Here is a 22,620-nt window from a genome sequence, read left to right on the forward strand (position 1 = left end):
GTTGGAAATTTTGCAGGTTCAAGAACAGCGACTGCGAGTACTAGACCACGACCACCTTTGAGACCTTCTTCCGATGTTAGAGGAGGCACAAGACCCCCCGTTCGAGCTCTCACACCTGCCTAGGTGGAGGAGAGAAGAGAGAAGGTTCTTTGCTTTCGATGTGATAAGCATTTCACCCACGGTCATCGGTGTTCTAAATCGCTTGGGAGTGTTATTCTTATAGATGGTCTTGAGGAGGATGATGAGATTGTTGATGATAGATAGTGTCTAGAGGAGGTCCATGAGGAGGCCGTTGTGGAGGGTGCGGAGGAAGATATCCAAGCTAAAATAATAATGCATGCATATTCGGGTACTTCTGCGTCGAGGACATTACGAGTAGACGGACTCGTTAGAAAGCATTGTATGCACATCCTCATTGATATGGGGAGTACACACAATTTTATAGATGAGAGGTTAGTGAGGAGATTGGGTTTGGATGCCAAACCGACCACGGGATTTGACATTGCTATTGGAGACCGCACGAAACTTAAGGCGGAGAGCTTGTGTCGTTGGGTCGGTATACGAGTGCAAGGACATGACATCATTGTGGACTTATATCCATTGGCACTGCGAGGAGCGGACATTGTCCTTCGTACTCAGTGGTTACAGAGTTTGGGACCCGTCATATTTGATTTTCGAAGCATGTGGATGAAATTTAAATAAGAAAACAAAGATGTGCGGCTGGATGGTGTTCGGTCTTCGCCGATTTCTGCAATGCAGCCTATGTTGGGGCTGCCTTGTGTGTATGATTTGGCCTATTTTCTTCAGTTAAGACCGGCAGGAGATGAGCCTCAAACGAGTTCAGATACTTCTATTGAATTGTCTAATTTATTAGATAACTTTTTTGGACTGTTTGAGGAGCCACAAGAGTTGCCACAGAGGAGAGCGACGGACCATCACATTGAGATTGTACCCGAGGCTGCACCGGCAAACGTGAGGCCATATCAGTATTCACATGTGCAAAAAGAAATTACCTCAAAGATGGTAGCCGAGATGTTGAAGCAAGGCCTTATTCAACCAAGTCATAGCTCATACTCATCCCCCGTGCTATTAATGCGAAAAAATGATGGGACATGACATTTTTATTTTTACTATCGGGCACTAAACGCTATTACCGTCGAGGACCAGTATCCTATTCCGGTTATAGAGGAGCTGCTAGATAAGCTTGCAAGGGGAACCATATTCAGCAAGCTTGACATGAGGGCCGGGTATCATCAAATTAGAGTTCACCCGGCATATGTGCACAAAACTGCGTTTCAAACTCCGAACGTGCATTATGAGTTTCGGGTGATGCCTTTTGGTCTCACCAATACTCTAGCTACCTTTCAAGGCCTCATGAATGATATATTTCAGCTTCCTTTGCGAAGATATGTCTTGGTATTTTTTGACGATATTTTGGTGTATAGTAGGACTGAATTGGAGCATTGGGGACATTTGGAGGATGTGCTGAATTTGTTGAAGCAAAACCAATTGAAGATCAAAAAGTCCAAGTGCCTATGGGGAGTACCACAAGTGGAGTATTTATGCGATATCATTTCAACGGACGGTGTAGCGGCGGATCCTCAAAAGGTTGCATGCATGACCGTTTGACCTATTCCTACTACTACCACTGTATTAGGAGGATTTTTGGGGCTGACCGGATATTATTGCTGATTCATCGCTGGATGTGGCAAAATTGCTTCTCCTCTCACTTCTTTGTTGGACTCTTTTAGTTGGACGGATGAAGCTACTTCAGCCTTTGAAAAACTAAAAATAGCAATGACGATGACACCCATTCTAGCACTTTCGAATTTCACCAAAAAATTCATTGTGGAATATGATGCATCGAGTGTTGGCATAGGAGCTATACTAATGCAAGGAGGACGTCCCATTGCCTATCTTAATTAGGCTTTGTCACAAAAATTTCAGCAATTATCGACTTATGAGAGAGAGATTGAGGCGGATGTGAGGCGTTTTGTCCGTGCTTGAGAAGTCTATCAAAGGGCTAAGGCAACCACGTTGAAACTAGTCGGATTACTTTAGCCTTTACCTATACCAGACCGTGTTTGGGAAGACATTTCTATGGATTTCATAGAGGGTCTTCTGCTGGAACATGGTTATTTTGTTATCTTTGTGGTCATTGACAGGTTGAGCAAGTATGTACACTTTTCGGCATTGTCACATCCATTTTTAGCCATGTCGGTGAGTGAAATTTTTGTTAGAGATGTTGCTCGATTACATGGCATGCCACGCATGATTGTCTTGGATCGTGATTGTGTATTTATGAGCGACTTTTGGATGGAGTTTTTTAGATTGCAAGGAACTCGATTGAACTTCAATTCGGCCTACCATCCACAGACGGACGGCTAAACTGAGGTGGTCAATCGAGGCATTGAGCAGTATTTGAGGTGCTTTGTTGGAGAGATGTCGAGACGATAGTTGGAGTTCTTATCATGGGCGGAGTGGTCTTATAACACCGCCTACCATAGTAGCATTGGCATGACTCCATTTGAGGTAGTGTATGGACGCACGGCTCTGACGATACGCACTTATGATTTAGTGGCATCTGTAGATCGTACAGAGGCGGACTTAACTTTGATGGATAGAGACACCATATTGAGGAGGTTGTATGCTTATCTTAAATTTGCGCAAAATTGCATGAAGCAAGTTTATAATCGTAGCCAAAGGGAGCAGGAGTTTGAGATCGGTAGTTGGGTGTTTGTGAGGGTGCAACCGTATCGACAGGTGACCTTACGTCCGATGCGAAACCAAAAATTAGCACATCGCTACTTTGGTTCATTTCGGGTGTTGGAGTGTATTGGTTCGATTGCATATCGTTTGAAGCTGCCAGAGAGGTTGAGAATGCATCCTGTCTTCTATGTTTCATTGTTGAGGGAGCAGATTGGAGATCATGAGGCCGTTGGATCGGTTCTATCGGAACCATTGAGTGGCTTGGCAAGCCATCTGATGAGGCTAAATAGGAGTTGGAGACTGATATTTAGGAGCGTTTCCCCGACTTTTCACCTTGAGGGCAACGTGGGGGAAGCATGGGGTGGCTGATACACTTAGTTAGGATTTTTTCTTATTGCATTAGTTATTTATTTTTATTAAAATAAAATTCCTATAAGTAGCGTTCGAACGCAGGTGGGGTCGTGTTTGAACGCCCTTGCAAACACCTGCATTAGATTCGCAAATACAGAGAACTCATATTGTGCGTTCGAACGTAGTCGGGTGAGTTCGAACGTCCCCGCTCGAATGCCTGCATCACGTTCGCACATAGAGAGAATATCTTTTTGTGCATTCGAACGTGATCAGGCGCGTTCGAACACGTTCGGCGGAAATCCTCTCGAATTAGGGTTACATATTGTTTTAGGACTTGTTGGCTAGCTTCTATAAATATGTGGATGGCAGCCAACTTCATTATGCTATTGGAATATTAATTTCTTGCCTCTCTTTAATCTATCTATCATAATCTCCCTTCTCCCTCTTCACCATCCTTCCACCTCTACTATTGGCAAGGTTTCTCATTACTTCTAATCTCCCTCGATTGTTGAGCCACCCTTCTTCTTTAGGATTTGGACCACTTTGTTCTCTTCGTCTATATCCTTTAACCACATCCACAATCCACCTTCATCTCCATACCCATCCATAACCTTAACATCCACTCCACCCGTCACCATCACCATCACCCATGTTATTCCGTATTTTTATCCCTCCTACAGTTTGAATTTGTGAAGATCGTAAATAGGAAATTTGTTGATCAGGAAGTTACCGGAGAATATCTGACAAATATGTTTTTTTACAGTTGCACAAACTGATTCTTGTAATACATCCAGATCTTGAAGGAATCGTTGTGTAGCCTATCTTTAGTTCGAGAACCTATCGGATAGTATAAAAGACAATTTATCTAGATGTTGATATGCTATGGTACCAAAAGATAAGCTCTGATACCAATGATAGGTTATGAAACCATCCCTTCAAGATATGAATTTATTGTATGAAGCAGTCCGCGTAATCGAGATAAAATATTCACCAAATATTCTTCTATAGTCTGAAAATTACGACACTAAATTAGATCGATCTATAAATTCCTGATACATTTTTCATATTTACGGCCTTCGTAGATTCTAACTGCAATTGGGACAAAAATACGATTTAGTGCGGATGATGATGGTGGTGACGGGTGGAGTGAAATTTAGGGTTTTGGATGATAATGGAGCTGAGGGTGGATGGGTGATATTATTTAAGGGATAAAGATGATGGGAAAGAAGTGGTCGAGATCCAATAGCATAACTGAAATTGGGACGAAAACACGTCCAATTGCGGATGATGGTGGTGGTGATGGGTGGAGTGGATGTTAGGGTTATGGATGATAATGGAGATGAGGGTGGATGGGTAATGTTGTTTAAGGGATAAAGACAAAGGGGAAGAAGTGGTCGAGATCCCAAAGAAGAGGGAGGACTCGACAGACGAGGGAGATTAGAAGTTAGGAGAGACCTTGCCAACGATACAGGTGGTAGGTTGGTGAAGAGGGAGGAGGGAGATTAGGGTAGAGAGACAAGAGAGAGGACAGAGAGGCAAGAAACTAATATTTTAATAGCATAATGATTTTGGCTGCCATCCACACCTTTATAGAGGCTAGCCAACAATCCAAAATAATAATTATTAGCCCTAATTCTAGTGGGCTATCGCCGATCGCGTTCGAACGTGCTCGATCATTCTCTGTCGATGCGAATTTGATGTAGATGTTCGAACGCGCATTTCGCGTTCCCTATTTTTGCAAACCTAATGTAGGCATTCGCAAAGGCGTTCGAATGCGACCTCTTCCGTGTTCGAATGCAACCTCTTCCGTGTTCGAATGCGACCTATAGGAAATTTATTTAAATAAAAATAAATAACTAAGTGTATCAGCCCACCTCGCTTCCCCCATCTTGTCCTGTAAAGTCGGGGAAACGCTCTAAGATATCTGTCTCCAACTCCCATGCTACCTCTTTAGATGGCATGCCAAGCCACTCAACTAGAATCTCCATCTCTAATCTGGTACCATGACGTCGTCGGTGCCTAGGAAGTACACGAACTAGCTCTACGATCTCTATCTCCTCCAATGGCTCTAGTAGAACTGATCCAACGACCTCGATCTCCAATCCGCTCCCTCAGCAATAAAACATGGAAGACATGATGCACTCTCGACCCCTCAAGCTGTTCCAAACTATACACAACCGGACCAATATGCTTTAACACCCGAAACAAACCAAAGTAGTGATGTGCGAACTTTTGGTTTCGCATCGGACGTAAGGTCACCTATCGATATGGTTGTACTCTCACAAACACCCAACTGCAGATGTCGAACTCCTGCTCCTGATGGCTTTGATCATAAACTTGCTTCATGCGGTTTTGAGCAAGTTTAAGATGGGCACGCAACCTCCTCAATGTGGCGTCTCTATCCATCAATTGTAAGTCCATCTCCGTCCGATCTGTAGATGCCACTAGATCATAAGCGTGTAATATCAAAGTTGTGCGCCCATACACTACCTCGAACGGAGTCATGCCAATACTACTGTTGTAGGCAGTGTTGTAAGACCACTCCGCCCACGGTAAGAACTCCAACCATCATCTCGGCATCTCTCCAACAAAGCACCTCAAGTACTGCTCAATGCCTCGATTGACTACCTCAATTTGGTCGTCCGTCTGTGAATGGTAGGTCGAACTGAAGTTCAATCGAGTTCTCTGTAATATGAAAAACTCAATATAAAAGACACTCATAAATACACGATCACGATCCGAGATAATTGTGCAACCCAACAACATCTCTAACAAAAATTTTAGCCACTGACTTGGCTGAAAATAGATGTGACAATATAGAAAAGTGCACATACTTGCTCAATCTATCAACAAGAATAAAAATAACAGAATAACCACGTACCAACGGAAGACCTTCTATAAAATCCATAGAAATGTCTTCCCAAACACGGTCCGATATCGATAGAGACTAAAGTAATCCGGCCGGTTTCATTGTGATTGCCTTAGCCCTTTGACAAACTTCACAAGCACGAGCAAAACTCCTCATATCTCGCCTCAATCCTGGCCACGTGCAACTCTGAGATATCCTCCTATAAGTCCTTAAGACACCCTCATGACCAGCCTCTGGAGTTTGGTGGAAGTGCTCCAATAATTTCTGCCGCAATCCATCATTTGCGGGCACCCGAATGCATCCGCGGTCCAGTAGCTAACCGCCTCAATTCTCTAACTCTAGATGGTGCTCCGGTGATAGGGTTACAGAATGATTCCTTCAAGATCTAAATTTATTGTAGGAAGTAGTCCACGCAACTTAGAGAAAATATTCTCCAAATATTCTCTCATAGTTAGAAAATTACGAAGCTCCCTGATCTACATTTTTCTTATTTACTCCCTTTGCAGATTCGAACCGCATCTAGGATGAAAATACGATTTAGTGCGGATGATGGTGGTGGTGACGGGTGGAGTGGAAGTTAGGGTTTCGGATGATAATGGAGATGAGGGTGGATAGGTGATGTAGTTTAAAGGATAAAGGCGAAGGGAAGAAGTGGTCGAGATCCCAAAGATAGGGAAGGACTCAATCGACGAAGGAGATTAGAAGTTAGGAGAGACCTTGCCAATGGTAAATGTGGTAGGTTGGTGAAGAGGGAGGAGGGAGATTAGGGTAGAGAGAATAGAGAGAAGATACGAGGCAAGAAATCAATAATCAAATAGCATAATAAATTTGGTTCCCTTCCACACCTTTCTAGAGGCTAGCCAATAAGCCCTAATAACAAGAATTAACCTTAATTCTAGAAGATTCTCGCCGATCACATTCGAACACGCTCGATCGCATTCGAACGCACAAAAGGCGTTCTCTATATGTGCGATCGCGATGACGTTCGAACGCGCATTTCGTATTCTCTATATTTGCGAACCTAATATAGGCGTTCACAAATGCGTTCGAACGCGCCCCCAACCGCGTTCAACGTGACAGATAGAAAATTTATTTTAATAAAAATAAATAACTAATGTAATACGAAAAGACCCTAACTAAGTGTATCACTATGCCTCAATTGACCACCTCGGTTTGGTCGTTTGTCTGCGGATAGTAGGCCGAACTGAAGTTCAATCGAATCCCCTGCAATATGAAAAACTCTATCCAAAAGTCGCTCATAAATACATGATCACGATCCGAGACAATCGTGCGTGGCATGCTATATTATCGAGCAATATCTCTAACAAAAATTTCAACCACTAACTTGGCGGAAAATAGATGTGGCAATGTAGAAAAGTGCGCATACTTGCTCAATCTGTCAACCACTACAAAAATAATGGAATAACCACATACCAGCGGAAGACTTTCTATAAAATTCATAGAAATGTCTTCCCAAACATGGTCTGGTATTAGAAGAGGCTGAAGTAATCCGGCCAGTTTCATTGTGGTTTCCTTAGCCCTTTGACAGACTTCGCAAGCACGGACAAAACTCCTCACATCTCGCCTCAATCCTGGCCACGTGCAACTCTGAGATATCCTCCTATAAGTCCTCAAGACGCCCTCATGACCAGCCTCTGGTGTTTGGTAGAAGTGCTCCAATAATTTCTACCACAATTCGGGCACCCGAATGCATTTGCGGTCCAGCAGCAAACCATCTCAATTTTCCAACTTTGATTGTGGTCGGGCGCATTTGCAAAGGCGTTCGAACGCGACCCCTTCCGTGTTTGAACTCGACCTACATAAATTTTATTTTAATTAAAATAAACAACTAATGCAATAAGAAAATACTCTAACAAAGTGTATCATCTGGATCATCTAACACCTCATGTAACAATCTCAAAATATCTAGATCAAATGTACATACATATCTCAGCTCGTCAGGGAAGGGAAAAGTAGGAGAAGAATATGCTGCGAGCTCGGCGATATCGGTTTGGCACGATAGTGCATCCGTGCTCTATTTTTCGTTCCCTTGTATTGGATTTCATAATCATACCCTAACAATTTTGTGAGACCAAAATGCATCACCCAAAACTCGTAATGCCCGTCCGGAGTCTAAAATGCAGTTTTCTGCACATCGGCCGGGTGAAATCTAATTTGATGATACCCGGCCCTCAAGTCAAGCTTGTTGAATATAGTCGCCCCTGTAAGCTCGTATAGTAGCTCCTCTATAACCAGAATGGGATACCACAATGCTTTCTAACGAGTTCGTCCACCCGCAATGTCCTCGGTGCGGAAGTACCCGAATATGCATGCATCGATATTTCAGCTTGGATATCTTCCTTCGCGCCCTCCTCCATGGCCTCTTCATGGACCTCCTCTGAACACACACCATTACCAACAACCTCATTGTCCTCCTCGAGACCGTCGATAAGCATCACACTCCTGATCGGTTTGGAACACCGATGACCGGGGGTGACATTCATCACATTGAAAGCAAAGGCCCTTCGCTCTTCGCTCCTCCACCTAGACAAGTGTGAGAGTTCGAACGGGGGGGTCTTGTGCCACCTCTAATATCAGAAGAAGTTCTCAAAGGTGGTTGTGGTCTAGTACTAGCAGTTGCTATCTTTGAATGCGCAGAATTTCAAATCGGTGTTCTAGGCGCAAACCGCCCATCTTCGCTGCCCCAACTTGTTTTCGCTGCCATCTTGAGAGCCTTGTGCTTTTGCTCTATCCTCACGGCCTTATCACGAACATTCGCCCGTATCTCCTCCTGCAGCCCTGAAATGAATGTGCTCATCAATGTCGGTTCGTGCCAGGGTGGCTCGCAACGACTACTAACTCTTTCAAATTTTGCTTGGTACTCCAATACGGTTGTCCTCTGAACCATCTTACTTAAAGTGGCAGCAAAATCTTCATACGCCGCTGTCCCAAATCTATAAGTAATCCTCCTACAAAAGTTAGCCCAACTAGTAAATCCTTCACCACGAATAACCGATCGATACCAATGCAATGTCGTTCCTTGGAGGTGAAAGCTTGCCATCTGGACATTTGCATTCTTCGCTGTCCCTTGACAATCAAAGTATTGTTCCACTTGAAACACCCAATCCATCGGATCACTGTCTTGGAATTTTGAGAAGTTTAAGCGTGCAGTTCTCCCTCGGATAGCATTGTCGGGTTCTGCTTGTTGATCTCTTTCTCTAAATTCTTGAGCACGTCCATCACCATCACCGAAGGGATCAACATCATCCTTTAAGTGCCAATCCTCTTCATCAACGAAATGCACCGATGCCGCACGCCTCTTGGGTTCAACGACCACCGGTCTTGGGTTATGTATCGAAGGTGGGGGATGTTGTGGAGGAATAGGTAAAAGAGAATCATTGACAATAACATGTAGCACTTGGAGAAGTGGGGTATCGGTTCAGTGTGGTCCCACTACTGATCCTTCTTGAGGCACCGACCTTCGTCGAGGAGTTGACGAAGCCAATCGGTTCATGACATATTCCTTTAAAGCATTATGATCATTCTGCATTGCATCGACCCTATGCAATAATGTTTGGAAAATGCCCCTAAGTTCATATGCTAAGCCCATGTTCACACACATGGACGTTGGTTGACTCGGTCCTGCCATAGTCACTCTGAAGGAATTGGCCTTACAGTTAGGATTAACGTAGATTGAGTCTTCCCTCACGGCTAGGGTTATCATGGATTGAGTCTTCCCTTGTTGGTGTGTTCTCCATTAATCTTCTTATTTATGCCATCTTCTTTGTTTCCACCATTAATGGACGTCTGAGGTTCCTCTGGCTCTGATACCAATGATATGCTATGGTACCAAAAGATAGGCTCTGATACCAATGATATGCTATGGTACCAAAAGATAGGCTTTGATACGAATGATAGGTTACAAAATGATCCCTTCAATATCTGAATTTATTATAAGAAGCAGTCCGCACAACTAAGGGAAAATATTCACCAAATATTTTATTATAGTTAGTAAATTATGAAACAAAGTTGGATCAATCCATAACTTACTGATCTACGTTTTTTATATTGACACCCTTCACAAATTCGAACTACAATAGGGACAGAAACACAATATATTGCGGATGACGGTGGTAGTGATGGGCGGAGCGGATGTTAGGGTTATGGATGATGATGGAGATGAGGGTGGATAGGTGACATTGTTTAAGGGATAAAGATGAAGGGAAAAAAGTGGTCGAGATCCTAAAGAAGAGGGAGGACTCGACAGACGAGAGAGATTAGAAGTTAGGAGAGACCTTGCCAACGGTAGAGGTGGTAGGTTGGTGAAGAAGGAGGAGAGAGATTAGAGAGACTAGAGAGAGGATAGAAGGCAAGAAACTAATATTCAAATAGCATAATGATTTTGGCTACTATCCACACCTTTATAGAGGCTAGCCAGCAAGCCAAAATAACAATTATTAAGCCTAAATCTAGTGGGCTCCCGCCGATCGCGTTCGAACGCACAAATGACATTCTCTCGATGCGAACCTGATGTAGACGTTCGAACACGCCCGACTGCGTTCGAACGCGCATTTTGCATTCTCTATTTTTGCGAACCTAATGCAGGTGTTTGCAAAGGCGTTCGAACGCGACTTATAGGAAATTTATTTTAATGAAAATAAATAACTAATGCAATAAAAAAGACTCTAACTAAGTGTATCATATTTGTACTCCATTGTATAGATGATGATTTGTATAAAACATGTCGAATTATAGTGTATTTATGTTTTAGTTGTTTTAGTTGTATCTTGATGGTTTGTTGTGGCCTATGAGGACCCTATTAGATTATGTAATTGTCAAATATGGTTGTTGTAGATTTAGATTTGGATAAGTTAAACATGTTTAATTTAATGATGCCATGATTTATTTTAGGATTGAGTATGTGAGCATAAGAGTGTATCTGTGCGTAACAAGCCCACCTCGTCCTGTCACGTGTGCCGCGCATGCCGTGTGGGCGCGTGACTATGCACGTGCCCAAGCCGAGCATGGGCACTACACCAATAGATGGTTGGATCCGTAATTTCCTAATCTACAACTTTTGTATTTACGCCCTTCGCAGATTCGAACTGTAGCAGGGACAAAAATGCAGAATAACATGGGTGATGGTGGTGGTGACTGGTGGAGTAGATGTTAGGGTTATGGATGGGTATGGAGATAGAAAACCCCTAGAAAATTGTTGTAGATTAGCCTCATGCGTAGCATTAACCCAAGAATCATCTAACAATGTTTCTTTCACATTTTTAGGTTCAAAAGAAGATGTATAACAAGTAAATGATACCTCACTTTGGATTTGTCGTCTTGTCTTAATTGGTTCATTCACGTCTCCGATCACTTATGACAGTGGATGATTTGATTTCACTATGGCAGATGGTTCTAGTACGTTGCAGTCATCTTTGTTCATTTCAACTTTGTCCTCGTTCTGATTCTCAATTTCTAGATCAAGCTCCTTTCCAATTTCTTCATCATATGTATCTGCAGAAATAAAAATAGGAGTAGCTTCAGTTATATCAGTTGTGGATTCATCTATCATAACATTTGCAGATTCCATAATAGTAGAAGCGTCAAGATTAAATACTTTGTAGGCTCTACTATTATTAGAATACCCTAAGAAGATGCCTTCGCTACTTCTAGTGTCAAATTTAGTCAAATATTCTCGATCACGCAAGATATAGCATTTACTACCAAAAACTCGAAAATATTTAACACTAGGTTTTTTACCTTTCCATATTTTATATGTAGTCATTTTTGTACTTGGTCTTAGATAAACACGATTTATCACATGTACCGCTATATTGACTGCCCTCGACCAAAACCTTTGAGTAACCTTTTTAGCGTGAAGCATTACCCTAGCTATTTCCTACACAATTCGGTTCTTTCTTTCCACGATCCTGTTCTGTTGTGGAGTTATAGGATCTGAAAATTCATGTTGAATACCAAGAGAATCGCAAATTATGAAAAAAATTTTATTTTTAAATTCTCTACCATGATCAGAACGAATCCTAACTAGGGTAATAGATTTTTCATTCTGCAATTTTAAGCATAGTGATTTAAAAACTTCAAAGGTTTCAGATTTCTCACGTAGAAAGGCAACCTAGGTATATTTGGAGTAATCATAGACCATTAAGAATATATAGCGTTTACCTCCAAGACTTTACATTTTTGTTGGACCCATCAAGTCCATGTGAACTAATTATAGCACACGGTTAGTGGTAGCTGTATTTACCTTCTTGTGTGAGATTCAAATTTGTTTTCCAATTTGACATAAACCGCATACTCTTTTTGACATTTCTTTCATCTTATGTATTCCTCTTGTCACTTCTTGTTTGGACAGTAAAATAATTCCTTGGGATTCACATGTCCAAGACGTTGATGCCAAAGATCTGCAATGTCGAAAGAGGCACTGTTACATTTCAATTTATGTGAAGTTCCAACAACATAACAATTATCAGATGTTCTAGATCCATAACATATAACATTACCATCATGATCTAGAATAATACAATTAGTTTTGGAGAATTTTACCTCATAATCTTCATCACAAAATTGACTAATGCTCACTAGATTTGCTTTCAAGCCCTTAACATACAGAACATTTTCAAGAATAGGAACCCCGGAGAACTTACCTTTCCTTTACCTATTACCGTGGATGAATTACCATCTCTGAATGTCACAACTCCCCTTTCATGTTTTTCGAGATTAGAAAATAAGGACTTGTCACCCGACATATGTCTTGAACAGCCACTGTCTAAATACCACAAATCAGAATTTAAAGCTTTCAAGGCTGTATGCACAACATAACATTTCAAATCACTTTTCTTGACACATATAGCCTTTGTTTTCATCCCATAAATGAAAACACTTCTAGGTTTTTGCAAAAATTTGCAATGAGGTCGAATATGCCCTAGAATGCCGCAATGATAGCATGTCAGAACAAACTCTTTTCTACTCACCTTTTGTCGAGTAGTGTGACTAAAATTTACCTTTGGTGCCGTTAAAGATTCACTAGTTTGTAGATTCAACTTCAGTTTAGAAGTATTCATCCAGGATTGCTTTGTAAATGCGGTTGATGACTTCAGATATTCTTCCTTTTGTATACCTGTAGAAACGAAGATAGTTTTGTTATTATTTGAATTACTAGTGTATCCAACACCATACATGTCTTTTCCAGAGATCTGAGCTTTTATAATCTCGTCAAGTTTGTTCTTCTCTTTTAGAAATGTCACTTCCTTATACAATCACTCTAGTTCAATTTCATCAGCCTTCATTTTATTTTTCGCATTATCAAGTTGTTCAGAAAGGTCTTTGACACGTTTAAATTCCAATACTTCTTCTCAAATTGAATTTTTTCTGGTTTGATTACCTTGAGTCATTGAAGTAGTCTAAGATTGCTTTTCTTAAGTTTAAATGACTCCAAGTACAAGTCATTATATGCCTTTTGAATTTCAGATTCACCTTCCTTAGCTAGTAACATAAACTGATCATCTGTATTATCAGTATCAACAATAGAGTCAGTATTAAGTAGTGAAGAGGCAAAAGCTACAAAGTTTTCTTCGCCTTTTTCAGAATCATCATCAGATTCATCTGAGTCATCCCAAGTAACTTTCATAGCTTTACCCTTCCTCTTAAGACGATTAGGGCATTCTTGTGCTATGTGTCCAAAACCAGAACATTCAAAACATCAAATTTTATTCTTAGAATTCTTATTTTTCTATTTGACATTGTTGTTGCTTACCCCTGTATTCGAACTCACAGTATTCTTCTTTTTCACAAAAGCTTTATTCTTCTCAAGTTTTTCAGCATTCAACTTGTTTGGCTTCCGAAAGAATTTATTGAACTTTTTGACGAACATAGCCAACATCTCAACATCTAAATCACCTTCATCATCAGACTCCTCTATATTTTTTTCAACTGTGGATGGGGCAATCCCTTTGGACTTTCTCGGTCTCGAAAGGCTGGATTCAAATGTTTGTAGATTTCCTACCAATTGTTCAACTTTCATAAAATCGATGTCCTTACTTTCCTTAATAGCTGTAAATTTCGCTTGAAACCTTTCTGGAAGAGACCTAAGGATCTTACGGACAATTCTATTTTTAGGAATTTTCTCTCCTAGGTTAAAACTGGAGTTGACTATATCACTCAGCTTTGCATAGAATTCATCAAATATCTCATTCTCCTCCATACGTAGAGTTTCAAAACTAGTAGTCAACCTCTGAAGTTTCAAAAGTTTTACAGCCATAGTTCCTTCGTGAGTAGTTTCTAAGATCGTCCAGGCTTCTTTTGCTATCTCACAAGTACAAATTCTTCTAAATTCTTCTGAGGAAACACAACTAAAAATTGCATTTATTGTCTTGCTATTCCATCCAATTTTTTCATAATCTGTCCTATCCCATGACTCTATCAGTTTTTCAGCAAGTTTATCATCCACCATATACATTGGTGGACTCCAACCATTCACAACGGCAAACCATACTCGCTCGTCTATAGACTTCAATTAAGCTCTTATCCTAGCTTTTCAATATCCATAATTTGATCCATCTAGAATAGGAAGTCTAATAGACGAAGGTCCATCTCTATGAAACTCCATGCCTATCCGATCTCTCTCAAAGGGTGAGAGAACCCACTCTCATACCAATTGAAAAATCCCTAGACACAAGTATGTATCTAAATACTAGGCAATGATATCACTCGTTCGCTTAAGTAAAAGTCCGAAGAAATATTAAGAACAAATGCAGAGATGAACGCTAAGATTTTAACGTGGAAAACCCCAAACGAGAAAAAAAAACTACGGATCCAAACTCGGATCAAAACCAATCACTAGAATAGTAGCAATTGCAAGACTGACTCACAAAACAACCCGTCGATCCAAACGACTTTGTTCCTCTTAGTCTTGCTTGCTAGAACCCACGATTCACTGCTTCTCGTGATTGGAGTCCAACTTTACTAGCCCTCGAGATTGATCTTTCGTCTAGATAGCCCTTAAGACGAAAGCTTAAGATTTGTATATAAGAAGAGCCTTGTTAGTTGAAGAACCGATGTAGCCTCAAAAGTCTCTTTCAATAATGCTTCTTCAACCACCCTAAAGTTAGGTCATCACAGTCCTTATATATGATCTCCAAGATAGAACAAAATCCAAGTCTTATCCAAACTCACGAAAGTCCAAGATTTTCAAACTTCGTTGGTGCGTTCGAACGCAGCCCAGGTGCGTTCGAATGGTCTAACTTGATCTCAGGTGCGTTCGAATGTGTAATAACCCCAAAAAAAAGAAAATAAAAGAAACCTTAGAGTAACGTCTGAGGTCGTTAGTCTGTGTGCGCAGCAGACATTCGGACACATGCCGTTCGCCAGGGCATATGTGGCGAGTTATCCTCACGAGGTTTCTATCAACTATGTGGGTGCCCGATCTGGATGGATGTTGATACCCTAGCGGGTGGCGGGGTATGGATATATTAGAGATACTCTTGCGGGTGGCGGAGTATGCTCTGAGCCTTTGGACATGATGTTGAGACTGGATACCGAGTGTTGACTGTGCACAGTGGTCTAGTATAATGATATTATACCGAGATGTCGGTGATGATTATGATGTTGAGAAATGCATATGATTTCATTATCATTTGATTACCTGATTATCAAGTGGTCAATATTCATCATATATGATTGCATTTGATATCATAACGTGGTCATGGTTGGCATGCATCTGTTACGATCCTTCCTCGGCTATAGGCTCTGATACCAGCTTGATACGAACCCTCTTTTGGTGCTATGGCTCTGATACCAGATTGTTACGATCTTGCACGGAACTTTAAGATAAGATCCCGAAATATCCCGCCGTTGGATCACTGTGAAATTTTGATATGTTGTAGGCCCGGAAAAGAGCTTTCCAACGGATCTAGTTTCAGGCGAATCGGAGTTGGGGATCTCGAGATATCGTTCGTTTAGTAGACGAACGTCAGGATACTCTGTTTTTGGATTCCGTGGATGAAGGCACGAAATCCTGGGTAATGGTGGATTGTGGAGGGCCGGTGTTGATGGGGTGGCACCGGTGTAAAAGTGATGGTGGAAGGGTTATGGATGATGGAAAAGTTAGGGATAGCGATGGATAAATTGGAAGAAGGGGGAGAAGAGGGCCACTCCTAAGGGACTAGGGTGATTGGCCCGTCGAGGAGATTAGAAGCGGCGCGTCGCCGGGGAGATTGAGGGAACGGGAGCGAAGAAGATGAAGGAGGCAAGGCAAACTCAATTCTCAATATTCAATCCTCAATTTTGGTTGCCCTACACATACTTTTATAGGCTAACCAACAACTCAATCTTATCCTAAAACTCAATCTTATCCTAAAACACAATCTTATCCTAAAACTCAATCTTATCCTAAAACTCAATCTTATCCTAAGGTAAATCCAAGCTCGAGACGACGTCGGTGAAGTCCGAATCGTATCAGCATCATGTGTCATATTTGAGAGAGAGTTATGATGATAGTATGATACGAAGATTTGTTTACTCATGGTCGAGGATTATATACTTGTATCAGTTATGATATGTTATCTACTTTTCATTTATATATTATTGAGGATACATTCATATACTCATTCATGACATGATGCCCTTTCTGATTTATATTATCTAGTACATAATTTACTCTCTGTTTGGCATCACTAATTCGGGGTAAGGTCTATTCACTAAGCCTTTTGCTCATGACTCTCTTTATTTCTTTTCTAACCCCTTAGATTTGTGGTACGTGATAGCGACCTGAGATATCTTGAGAAGATATTTTAGAGTGATGAGTAGGTGAGTTATTGATGTGAGACGGTATAGAAGATAGTTTAACCAGACATTGAGTTGTATCATTGTTCGTTATATTTGTACCTTATTGTATCAAATGATGATTTGTATAGTATATGTCATATTTTATAGCACTCGTGTATCAGTTGTTTAGTTGTATCTTGATGGTTTGTTGTGGCCTGTGTGGACCTTGCCAGATTATATAGTGGTCTAGTGTATATTATTATGGACTTGGATATTCATATGTTAATAAGTTTATTTGGTCGATAGTATGATGTATTTGGTGATAGATTATGTGATCATGGATAGGTTCACAGGTTTTTATTTGATGATGTCATGATTATATGTGCACAGAGAGTATCTTGTGCGTGACGGGCCCCGCCCAATCTGTCGCGTGCGCCGCTTGTGCCGTGTGGGCGCGTGGGCATGCACGTGCCGTGCCGGGCGGGGGCGTTATAGTTCAGGTGGTATCAGAGCTTAGGTTTAAGGATGATCTGGCAAACCATCAAGTATAGTAGTTGTCGGTTTATCTTAGGGCTACCCTAGTAGTTAATCTCGATGAGTTTGGTATTAATTAGTTGAGATAGGAATCTAGGTTGTGATGTTAAGATTATTAAGTTTTGATACTTATCGATATTGATAGAAATAATTTGTGATATTGGTATATTGAGAATTTATCTGAGTGACTAATGAATAGGAAGAGGTATTATTAAAATCATGCATTGATATTGATATTGAGGTGTCATAGTCTGTGGAGCATAATATTAGATATATAAAGTTGTTCATATGTTGTGATAAAGTGTAGAAATTTATAAATATATGGAGATATGTATTTTGTATAGAAGAATTATTATAAGTAGATTTGATGTTATTCTGAGCAGATATAGTATATTTTTGGATTTTTGATCTTTTATGGATATATTTGATATTAGGAGATTAATGTAAAGAGATATATGCGTAGAGAGACTATTTTATGAGGGTTATAATTATGGATTGTGGATAGATGAGTAAGACATATGATGATTTTGTATAGTGGAAAAGAAATTATGTGTTGTGATATAGATGATTGTAGATTGTATATAAAAAAGAATTTTCGGATGACTAGTATGATAAATTATGTTTGTAAGATACTTGTGTTAGTAGGTATGAAATTTTGATGGAATCGATAAGATGGGTGATTTAATAGGGATATGTGTGTCTAATAATATTGTTAGATGATTAATGTCTCGTTTAAATCTTTGAGTTGATTACCAAATGAGTAATGGGTATAGGAAATATGGCATGGATACAGTTATTGGATTGTGAATGATGTCAGTAGTTGAGAAGTAATATATATCTTTCTGGATGACATGATAGTATGTTTAGTTTAGAAGTTGCTGATTATGTGAATTTGATTAGATAGAAAGAATGATAATGAAATAGATTATATAGGGTGATGATAGTTGCTAAAGTTGATAGTCTTAGGATATATCTTGTATGACAGTGAAAATATATTATGGTTATTATAGCCTGAAGATCGTGTATGTTGGGTGAAGAATTTTAATTACGAGTATACAGTCTTATTTTATTATGATTATTAGGTGATATTAATGATGTTGTAGAAGGATGTTGATGATACTATACGATTAAATTGTGCAGTATATATAATGGACTTTGTATAGAGGATGTGATAGAATATTAAATTGAGACTTTTGAAGAAATAAGAGGTTTAAGTGATTTAATTAGGAATGAGATATGTTGGTATAGATGTTAAATTGAGATATTATGTGTTTTGACATGTTAGTTGTTTTGATGATACTAATTGGAGAGATAATTTGATAGAGTTATTCACAGAGTCTATAGACTTGATCATTTGTTATGACTTAGAGATGGTTTGGAAGTTGAACTAATTGCTTCATAGGACGATAATGAAAGGAATATAGAGGACTATGATATTTCATGTACAATGTATCGGTGGATGTTTATGATACTGCTAGAAGATAAACAGATAATGATGTATAGGAAAATGATTATATTAGCATGTGTTTAACCGTTGAGTTATATGTTCGATTACTACTGGAGGTTATTGAGCGATCGAGCCTTTTAGAATGATGAGATTGATCTTAATGATTGTAAAAACTTACAGGTTTACATTTAAGTCTTAAGATAAAGATATTTGATTGGGAGATAATGATTTCATAATTAGAAGATAATGACTCCATGATTGGTTCCATTATAGTTTGTGAAAGTTTGATCTTTTAGTAAATTGCAAAGTTAAGGTTGCGAGAATGTTATAATTTATATTTTTGGATGTCTTCTGATCTATATGAATTAGTTAGTGCCAGCTATTTTATTAGCAGATCATAATAGCATTACTAATTCAGGAGATTAATCTTAGTAGCTTTAGTTCATGTACAATAATTTTGTGGATTTGTCTAAGATATCTTATGTATTCTTAAAGATCAAGTATGATTGATTAGTAAATATTTTGTGTGGCAATGGATTAATATTATGAACTGAATATTATATCTGTCAAGATATTGAAGAGATTATTGGACTACTTCGTAGAACTCAGTAGATAGTCTCTGGATCTGAATACCGATATCATTAAATGATATTTTAGTGGATATATTAGTAGTGATAGTAATTAAATAGATAATGATCAAACTGGAATTATGTGAATCAAGGAATGAATGGTTTGGATATAGAAGTGATTGATAGAAAGATTATTATAAAGTTTATCATGTATGTTTCTTGAAATAGTTTGGATTTAACCTTTTAGATATTGCAGATTATGTGGAGAATCAGAAGATGATATAAATTTCAGTTGAGGGTGCATTAGGATTTATATTGATAGGTTGGATTTGATGCACTGTATGTTATTCTAGAGAATGTATTATGAATACGCGTTGATATTGTAGTCTTATATGGATAGATATGATCTCTTATATTGATTTATCTAGTAATTTGTATAATAGTTTAAGCATATGAGCAGTACACTTTAAATAAGAGAGTTTGTGCTATCGCCTAAATTTTATGAGGATATCGGATGATGTTGAGTATGTTTAGATTAGTGAGATTATTTGTCTAGAAAGAGAAGCATGAGTTAGGTATTTCGGATGTTTTTGAAATAACTTGTATTTATCGTTCTGCTTGGTATTTAGTGATAGTACTGAGGGATAATCCATTGAGTATGTTTAGAATCGAAGTATTAATTCAGTAGATTGGAGATAATTTACTTAAACAGGATGTATCATATTATCATAGGTGATTATGGCATTACGATGTGTATTGTTGTAGTTAGCACAAAAAAGAAGTGATAAATTAGGACAGTTTGAGGTACTTTGGAGTAAAATATGATTCAGTGAATAGATGACGACACATTTTATATTGTAGAACGAATGTAAGTTTTCCTGCATACAAGTGGTATTAGTGATGTTTATGTGATTACCTGACCGACCTAGATCTAGAAATTTTAAATTTTGTAAGTGAGTTGCTTGTGGTTGTCTAATGTTAGGATTTAATGAATAAACTAATAAGTGAACTATAAGTTATAAATCTGAAAAAGTGAGATTGCACAGTGGTCAATTTGATTAGAAAGTAGTGGAACTAGATATGTGGATTTTCTTATAATACCAGTGTGATTTAAATTTTGGGGTCGAAATTTTCGTAAGGGGGAAAAAATGTAATAACCCAAAAAAAAAGAAAAGAAAAGAAAATAATAATAATAAAAATAATAAAAATAATTAATATAATAAAAATAAAAAATTATATAAAATTAAAAAAAAGAGACAAAAAGAAAGAAATAAAAAAATATATATATTGGCGTTGCATGGCACGAGCTCGTGCCATGCAACGTGGGCGCGTGTTGGGGCGCCACGTGCGCCCACAACTGCCGCCCGGCCAACCGGGCCGGACCAGCCTAGCTCCCTCATTCTCTCTCTTACCCTCCTCTCTTTCTCTCTCTCTATCACCTCTCCTTTTCTCACCACCTTCTGTCTCTCTAACTCCCTCGTTCTCTCTCTACCCTTCTCTCTTTCTCTCTCTCTAGCACCGCTCTCTTTCTTTCCTCGTCGACGGCTTCTCGTTGTCGCTGTCATCGCCGCCGCACCACCTTCTCTCTCTTTCTTACCCTCCTCTCTCTCTCTCTTAAGCTCTCTCTCTCTCTCTCTTGAGCTCTCTCTCTCTTTCTCTCTCTCTTGAGCTCTCTCCCTTCTCTTATGAACGCCAGTCGCCGCTGTCGTTGTCGCCGCCGCCACCGCCGCAGCCTAGGTGAGCCTCCCTTCCTTCTCCTTCTCTTCTTCTTCTTCTTCTTTCTTCTTTCTTTCTTTCTCTTCTCCTTCCTCTCTTCTTCTTCTCCATTCTTGGCCCTCCTCCTTATCTTGTTGTATAGCAGACAGTGTTGTAAGAGGACTATTATTATTATTTTTTTATATAATTACTTCCTAATGATAAGTAACATAGTCTATTTAGGTAATTAATTATTTTGATAATATATAACTAATATAATTTTACTAAGCATTTTAGTATAATAATTTATTAATTACAATTATAAATATTGCCTATAAATTTATAAAGAGTTTTAGTTATTATTTATTAGTGAATATATGTAGTCTTATATTTATATTTAACTTACATTATATATGTCTATTTTTAGTATATTAGTATTGTCTAATAGTTTGTATAAAATGGAATACTAGAATTGCAGATTATTTTTGTATAATAGGATAATGATTATTTTATGTATAATCTAGGATTAGTTAAATAAGAGTAAGTATTACAAAATATCTAGTAATAATATTATTCTATAATTATATTTTTATTAAATCATATATATAGTTGTCTTGGTTATTTATAAAAAGGAGATAAATTACTATATACTTATTTTCTATAATTACCAAATTAGGATTTTATTAAATAAATATAAATAGCATATTAATATTGCCACAATTAAATTTATCTTATAAATTTAATCAATATTAAATCTAATAAAATATCATATTTTACTCAAACGAATTATAATTAGATAAACAACTAACTTTATGTTACTTAAACATTTTCAGACTCTGAATCGCATTATTTGAGACCCCGAGGATCTCACCAGCGTCGAGTGGCAGTTGATTGATAGACCCGAGGGATACGTGTGTTGAGTCTTCTGATAAGATGTGAGTAGTCTTATCCCTTAGACGCCTTTCTCAAATTAGGTTATATTATATATTTATGTACATGCATGTTTTGGCCTCCAGCATGATTATATGATTTTATCTAGAGATGATTACAATCGAGCATATTTTATCATGCATTCGATTATGCTAATTTGGGATATGAGTACATTGGTGATATATATAGAGATAATTAGAGATGATTCTATTGTTATGATTGTTTACCGAGTTGATCTGTAGCATGAGTATGCATATAATAGATTAACATGAGTATACATGTGTTGACGACACAGTTGGAGACTACATTGCATCATTTTCTCTTGATTCCTATTCCACCTAAATTCTTATTATGCGTTGATTTGTTATCGTACTGGATATATGCATTTGATCTGTCATGTAGAAGGAAAGCATGAAATGTGATTGATAGGATAGTTGATAGAAAACATGAGGATACCCGAGTGGGCGCGAGGGTTAGGGTGTGCCTGGAGGACACATGCCGTTCGCTAGGGCATATGTGGCGAGTTATCCTCACGAGGTTTCTATCAACTATGTGGGTGCCCGGTCTGGATGGATGTTGATACCCTAGCGGGTGGCGGGGTATGGTTATATTAGAGATACTCTTGCGGGTGGCGGAGTATGCTCTAAGCCTTTGGACATAATGTTGAGACTGGATACCTAGTGTTGACTGTGCACAGTGGTCTAGTATAATGATATTATACCGAGATGTCGGTGATG

Source organism: Typha latifolia, chromosome 5, assembly GCF_019914945.1.
Source record: "Typha latifolia isolate L0001 chromosome 5, TyphaL0001v2, whole genome shotgun sequence".
Classification (NCBI taxonomy): Eukaryota; Viridiplantae; Streptophyta; class Magnoliopsida; order Poales; family Typhaceae; genus Typha; species Typha latifolia.